Genomic DNA, 8640 nt, shown 5'->3' with positions numbered 1-8640 from the left:
AATGCCACAAGATCTGTAAACAAAGCATAGCAAGATTTGTATACAAGTTCTATAAACAAATCTATAAACAATCATATCAAAACATAAATAATAGTCTAGTATGTGATTTTATTGGGAAACTCAAATAAGATCTGATTTGAGTTATATCTTCCCAAATATCACATGAATTATACCTTTGTCGTCCCGGTCTGACGAAGATGATGATCCGTATTCAACTTTGTCCATATCAATCTGAAAAGACAATATCGAATACGCTGTATCAGTACATAACTCAATTCACAATCTGTTCTGATCAATACTCAAATCAGTATACAATCTGATCAATGTCTGAACAAGAGACAATCTGAGTCATATCAGTAATATCACAATCTAATCGAACACATATCTGAATCTGATCAATCTTACTCAACTGATGTTTCGACGGCATAACAATACAATCTGAATAACCCCGTCAATCTGAACATCACAAATATAATACTGAAACTCATAATCGGTGCCAATACAATCATACTCTGAATACTAACACAATCCTAATATAGAATCTCAGTCACTATCTTTCAAAATCATAATAATTACAGACACAGTCTGTTCTTTAATCTGACTTCAATTATACGATATCTACGGTAGTAGAAACACCATATCTGAATCACATGCAATTCTAGCAACATCATATTTTCAAAACATCTCAAAACGTAACAAAACTTACGTCCTTGTATAGCTCGTAGTACGAGGAGAACAATACTACTTTCAGATTCGAATTCTGATCGACGGATCTTCCACAATCGCAAATCAAAAAGGCGTAAGGATTTTCTTTCAAAGTTTTCGCCTCTTTCTGAATTTTCTGAAGAACAACCGTGTCAATCGCTTCTATATATACTGCATGCAATTCATAAAACGTGGCCTCATTTTTCATGGTGCACGTCGCACCGCGGGTGCGCTTCAGTCTCGACGATTCTATCTAGATTTCCCGAAGCTTGACCGCGGGTGCGCTGCTTACACGACCGCGGGTGCGGTGTCATCAGCGCGGGTGCGCTCCGTCTAATACCGCGGGTGCGGTGTGGCTACGGGATTTTCTTGTCAACTTACTGTCCATTTACCGCGGGTGCGGTGATGCCTGGCACCGCGAGTGCGGTGCTGCATTTCCAAGAATTTCTTATTTTCCATCCTGGCAACACTTTATAATCTTGTCTTATCATTTCTCATAATTTCTGGGCATTACAACTTTATGGGCTAAACTTGGCATAAAATTGTTGTTTTCTACTACTTGTCATACTCAAACGGATGGACAAACTGAAGTCGTCAATAGAACTTTGGGAACATTTTTGCGTGCTATTATTAAAAAAAACTTGGATTGACATTTCTATGGACTTTATTTTGGGGTTGCCCAGGACTAAGAAGGGGAGGGATTCTATTTTTGTTGTTGTGGATAGATTCTCGAAGATGGCACATTTTATATGTTGTCATAAAACCGATGATGCTTCAAACATTGCAGATTTTTTCTTTAGAGAAGTCGTTAGGTTGCATGAGATGCCTAGGACTATTGTTTCTGGTCGCGATGTTAAATTCTTGAGTTACTTTTGGAAGACTTTATGTGCTAAACTTGGCACAAAATTGTTATTTTCTACTACTTGTCATCCTCAAACGGATGGACAAACTAAAGTTGTCAATAGAACTTTGGGAACACTTTTGCGTGCTATTCTTAAATAGAACTTGGATTGACATTTGTATGGACTTTATTTTGGGGTTGCCTAGGACTAAGAAGGAGAGAGATTCTATTTTTGTTGTTGTGGATAAATTCTCTAAGATGGCACATTTTATAGCTTGTCATAAAACCGATTATGCTTCAAACATTGCGGATTTGTTCTTTAGAAAAGTCGCTAGGTTGCATGGCATGCCTAGGAATATTGTTTCTGGTCGCGATGTTAAATTCTTGAGTTACTTTCGGAAGACTTTATGGGCTAAACTTGGCACAAAATTGTTGTTTTCTACTACTTGTCATCCTCAAACGGATGGACAAACTGATTTGTCAATAGAACTTTGGGAACACTTTTGCGTGCTATTCTTAAAAAGAAATTTGATTGACATTTTTATGTACTTTATTTTGGGGTTGCCTAGGACTAAGAAGGGGAGGGATTCTATTTTTGTTGTTGTGGATAGATTCTCTAAGATGGCACATTTTATAGCTTGTCATAAAACCGACGATGCTTCAAACATTGCGGATTTGTTCTTTAGAGAAGTCGTTAAGTTGCATGGCATGCCTTGAACTATTGTTTCTGGTCGCGATGTTAAATTCTTGAGTTACTTTCGGAAGACTTTATGGGCTAAACTTGGCACAAAATTGTTGTTTTCTACTACTTGTCATCCTCAAACGGATGGACAAACTGAAGTTGTCAATAGAACTTTGGGAACACTTTTGCGTGCTATTCTTAAAAAGAAATTTGATTGACATTTTTATGTACTTTATTTTGGGGTTGCCTAGGACTAAGTAGGGGAGGGAATCTATTTTTGTTGTTGTGGATAGATTCTCTAAGATGGCACATTTTATAGCTTGTCATAAAACCGATGATGCTTCAAACATTGCGGATTTGTTCTTTAGCGAAGTCGTTAGGTTGCATGGCTTGCCTAAAACTATTGTTTCTGGTCGCGATGTTAAATTCTTGAGTTACTTTCGGAAGACTTTATGGGCTAAACTTGGCACAAAATTGTTGTTTTCTACTACTTGTCATCCTCAAACGGATGGACAAACTGAAGTTGTCAATAGAAATTTGAGAACAATTTTGCGTGCTATTCTTAAGAAGAACTTGGATTTACATTTCTATGGACTTTATTTTGGGGTTGCCTATGACTAATAAGGGGAGGGATTGTATTTTTGTTGTTGTGGATAGATTCTCAAAGATGGCAAATTATATAGCTTGTCATAAACCCGATGATGCTTCAAACATGGCGGATTTGTTCTTTAGAGAAGTCGCTAGGTTGCATGGCATGCCTAGGACTATTGTTTCTGGTCGCGATGTTAAATTCTTTAGTTAGTTTTGGAAGATTTTATGGGCTAAACTAGGCACAAAATTGTTGATTTCTACTACTTGTCATCCTCAAACGGATGGACAAACTGAAGTTGTCAATAGAACTTTGGGAACACTTTTGCGTGCTATTCTTAAGAAGAACTTGGATTTACATTTCTATGGACTTTATTTCTGGGTTGCCTAGGACTAAGAAGGGGTGGGATTCTATTATTGTTGTTGTGGATGGATTCTCTAAGATGGCACATTTTATAGCTTGTCATAAAACCGATGATGCTTCAAACATTGCGGATTTGTTCTTTAGAGAAGTCGTTAGGTTGCATGGCATGCCTAGGACTATTGTTTCTGGTCGCGATGTTAAATTCTTGAGTTACTTTTGGAAGACTTTATAGGCTAAACTTGGCACAAAATTGTTGTTTTCTACTACTTGTTATCCTCAAACGGATGGACAAACTGAAGTTGTCAATAGAACTTTGGGAACACTTTTGCGTGCTATTCTTAAATAGAACTTGGATTGACATTTCTATGGACTTTATTTTGGGGTTGCCTAGGACTAAGAAGGGGAGGGATTCTATTTTTGTTGTTGTGGATAGATTCTCTAAGATGGCACATTTTATAGCTTGTCATAAAACGATGATGCTTCAAATATTGTGGATTTGTTCTTTAGAGAAGTTGTTAGGTTGCATTGCATGCCTTGGACACTTGTTTCTGGTCGCGATGTTAAATTCTTGAGTTACTTTTGGAAGACTTTATGGGCTAAACTTGGCACAAAATTGTTGTTTTCTACTACTTGTCATCCTCAAACGGATGGACAAACTGAAGTTGTCAATAGAACTTTGGGAACACTTTTGCGTGCTATTCTTTAAAAGAAATTGGATTGACATTTCTATGGACTTTATTTTGTTGTTGTCTAGGACTAAGAAGGGGAGGGATTCTATTTTTGTTGTTGTGGATAGATTCTCTAAGATGGCACATTTTATAGCTTGTCATAAAACCGATGATACTTCAAACATCGCGGATTTGTTATTTAGAGAAGTCGCTATGTTGCATGGCATGCCTAGGAATATTGTTTCTGGTCGCGATGTTAAATTCTTGAGTTACTTTTGGAATACTTTATGGGCTAAACTTGGCACAAAATTGTTGTTTTCTACTACTAGTCATCCTCAAACGGATAGACAAACTGAAGTTGTCAATAGAACTTTGGGAACACTTTTGCGTTCTATTCTTAAAAAGAACTTGGATTGACATTTCTATGGACTTTATTTTGGGGTTGCCTAGGACTAAGAAGGGGATGGATTCTATTTTTGTTGTAGTGGATATATTATCTAAGATGGCACATTTTATAGCTTGTCATTAAACCGATGATGCTTCAAAAATTGCGGATTTGTTCTTTAGAGAAGTCGTTAGGTTGCATGGCATGCCTAGAACTATTTTTCTGATCGCGATGTTAAATTCTTGAGTTACTTTCGGAAGACTTTTGTGGGGACCCGGACGTTGATCTGTCTTATTAATAATCTTTGGGATTTAATTATCAATTAAGATAAAACAGGGTCTAAAAATTTTTCCTTTTTAACATGTAACTGCGGAAGGTAATGGAATCTAAACAATATACATCTCTGTATAAAAACTACAGTTCAGTAGAAAAGTACAATACTGTACAACCTAAATCTAAGGTTCAATTACTAAAATTCAAGTAATAAACCAAGTCTGCTACAAGTCCGGAATCACCACGCTAACTCTTCTTCTCTCATCGTCATCTCGACCCTGATCCAGCCCCACCTGTTGTCATGCACACATACAAAACAAGACAACAGCCGGATAACTCCGGTGAGAATAAATCCCAGTATAAAACATGGTAAGCATGTATAGAAACAATCTAAATCATAAAACATGCTATCATGTTCATATTCAAAAGTAATAGATTTCATAATCTATGAAGTCAAATCAAAATAAGCATGCAACTCAATTCAGATAAACATGCCATTCAGCTCAATTCAGATAAACATGCTATCATGACTGAAAGCAATAACCATGGGTTTCATAATCTATGAAACCACATCTCTAAACACATGCAGTTCTAGTCAAATCATGTCTAGACTCGACTCGACTATAACTCTAGGGATCCCGGGGTGAATAAGACGGCACTGTCTGTCACCTACCCTCCCAATCGAGGTGATGTCCGTCTTATTCCTAGACTTCGGCCTGATCTGTATCCACGTCTACAATAGGGGCGGTGATCTTCCCCTAAGCTGAGATATCGCCGAACATCTAGAAGTCTGCCTGATCTCCAGACTGTCCTATCTTAATGCATGAATACACAATCTGTAAACAAACATAATCATTCTAATGCAATGCCACAAGATCTGTAAACAAAGCATAGCAAGATTTGTATACAAGTTCTATAAACAAATCTATAAACAATCATATCAAAACATAAATAATAGTCTAGTATGTGATTTTATTGGGAAACTCAAATAAGATCTGATTTGAGTTATATCTTCCCAGATATCACATGAATTATATCTTTGTCGTCCCGGTCTGACGAAGATGACGATCCGTATTCAACTTTGTCCATATCAATCTGAAAAGACAATATCGAATACGCTGTATCAGTACATAACTCAATTCACAATCTGTTCTGATCAATACTCAAATCAGTATACAATCTGATCAATGTCTGAACAAGAGACAATCTGAGTCATATCAGTAATATCACAATCTAATCGAACACATATCTGAATCTGTTCAATCTAACTCAACTGATGTTTCGACGGCATAACAATACAATCTGAATAACCCCGTCAATCTGAACATCACAAATATAATACTGAAACTCATAATCGGTGCCAATACAATCATACTCTGAATACTAACACAATCCTAATATAGAATCTCAGTCACTATCTTTCAAAAATCATAATAATTACAGACACAGTCTGTTCTTTAATCTGACTTCAATTATACGATATCTACGGTAGTAGAAACACCATATCTGAATCACATGCAATTCTAGCAACATCATATTTTCAAAACATCTCAAAACGTAACAAAACTTACGTCCTTGTATAGCTCGTAGTACGAGGAGAACAATACTACTTTCAGATTCGAATTCTGATAGACGGATCTTCCACAATCGCAAATCAAAAAGGCGTAAGGATTTTCTTTCAAAGTTTTCGCCTCTTTCTGAATTTTCTGAAGAACAACCGTGTCAATCGCTTCTATATATACTGCATGCAATTCATAAAACGTGGCCTCATTTTTCATGGTGTACGTCGCACCGCGGGTGCGGTAACATATGCACCGCGGGTGCGCTTCAGTCTCGACGATTCTATCTAGATTTCCCGAAGCTTGACCGCGGGTGCGCTGCTTACACGACCGCGGGTGCGGTGTCATCAGCGCGGGTGCGCTCCGTCTAATACCGCGGGTGCGGTGTGCCTACGGGATTTTCTTGTCAACTTACTGTCCATTTACCGCGGGTGCGGTGATGCCTGGCACCGCGAGTGCGGTGCTGCATTTCCAAGAATTTCTTATTTTCCATCCTGGCAACACTTTATAATCTTGTCTTATCATTTCTCATAATTTCTGGGCATTACAACTTTATGGGCTAAACTTGGCATAAAATTGTTGTTTTCTACTACTTGTCATACTCAAACGGATGGACAAACTGAAGTCCTCAATAGAACTTTGGGAACATTTTTGCGTGCTATTATTAAAAAAAACTTGGATTGACATTTCTATGGACTTTATTTTGGGGTTGCCCAGGACTAAGAAGGGGAGGGATTCTATTTTTGTTGTTGTGGATAGATTCTCGAAGATGGCACATTTTATATGTTGTCATAAAACCGATGATGCTTCAAACATTGCAGATTTTTTCTTTAGAGAAGTCGTTAGGTTGCATGGGATGCCTAGGACTATTGTTTCTGGTCGCGATGTTAAATTCTTGAGTTACTTTTGGAAGACTTTATGGGCTAAACTTGGCACAAAATTGTTATTTTCTACTACTTGTCATCCTCAAACGGATGGACAAACTAAAGTTGTCAATAGAACTTTGGGAACACTTTTGCGTGCTATTCTTAAATAGAACTTGGATTGACATTTGTATGGACTTTATTTTGGGGTTGCCTAGGACTAAGAAGGAGAGAGATTCTATTTTTGTTGTTGTGGATAAATTCTCTAAGATGGCACATTTTATAGCTTGTCATAAAACCGATTATGCTTCAAACATTGCGGATTTGTTCTTTAGAAAAGTCGCTAGGTTGCATGGCATGCCTAGGAATATAGTTTCTGGTCGCGATGTTAAATTCTTGAGTTACTTTTGGAAGACTTTATGGGCTAAACTTGGCACAAAATTGTTGTTTTCTACTAATTGTCATCCTCAAACGGATGGACAAACTGAAGTTGTCAATAGAACTTTGGGAACACTTTTGCGTGCTATTCTTAAAAATAAATTTGATTGACATTTTTATGTACTTTATTTTGGGGTTGCCTAGGACTAAGAAGGGGAGGGATTCTATTTTTGTTGTTGTGGATAGATTCTCTAAGATGGCACATTTTATAGCTTGTCATAAAACCGACGATGCTTCAAACATTGCGGATTTGTTCTTTAGAGAAGTCGTTAAGTTGCATGGCATGCCTAGAACTATTGTTTCTGGTTGCGATGTTAAATTCTTGAGTTACTTTCGGAAGACTTTATGGGCTAAATTTGGCACAAAATTGTTGTTTTCTACTACTTGTCATCCTCAAACGGATGGACAAACTGAAGTTGTCAATAGAACTTTAAGAACACTTTTGCGTGCTATTCTTAAAAAGAAATTTGATTGTCATTTTTATGTACTTTATTTTGGGGTTGCCTAGGACTAAGTAGGGGAGGGAATCTATTTTTGTTGTTGTGGATAGATTCTCTAAGATGGCACATTTTATAGCTTGTCATAAAACCGATGATGCTTCAAACATTGCGGATTTGTTCTTTAGCGAAGTCGTTAGGTTGCATGGCTTGCCTAAAACTATTGTTTCTGGTCGCGATGTTAAATTCTTGAGTTACTTTCGGAAGACTTTATGGGCTAAACTTGGCACAAAATTGTTGTTTTCTACTACTTGTCATCCTCAAACGGATGGACAAACTGAAGTTGTCAATAGAACTTTGGGAACAATTTTGCGTGCTATTCTTAAGAAGAACTTGGATTTACATTTCTATGGACTTTATTTTGGGGTTGCCTATGACTAATAAGGGGAGGGATTGTATTTTTGTTGTTGTGGATAGATTCTCAAAGATGGCAAATTATATAGCTTGTCATAAACCCGATGATGCTTCAAACATGGCGGATTTGTTCTTTAGAGAAGTCGCTAGGTTGCATGGCATGCCTAGGACTATTGTTTCTGGTCGCGATGTTAAATTCTTTAGTTAATTTTGGAAGATTTTATGGGCTAAACTAGGCACAAAATTGTTGATTTCTACTACTTGTCATCCTCAAACGGATGGACAAACTGAAGTTGTCAATAGAACTTTGGGAACACTTTTGCGTGCTATTCTTAAGAAGAACTTGGATTTACATTTCTATGGACTTTATTTCGGGGTTGCCTAGGACTAAGAAGGGGAGGGATTCTATTTTTGTTGTTGTGG

The sequence above is a fragment of the Primulina eburnea genome, unplaced genomic scaffold (genome assembly GCF_022965805.1).
Source record: "Primulina eburnea isolate SZY01 unplaced genomic scaffold, ASM2296580v1 ctg446, whole genome shotgun sequence".
Lineage (NCBI taxonomy): Eukaryota > Viridiplantae > Streptophyta > Magnoliopsida > Lamiales > Gesneriaceae > Primulina > Primulina eburnea.
The sequence above is the reverse complement of the archived record's forward strand: the minus strand, read 5'-3'. Positions refer to the sequence as shown.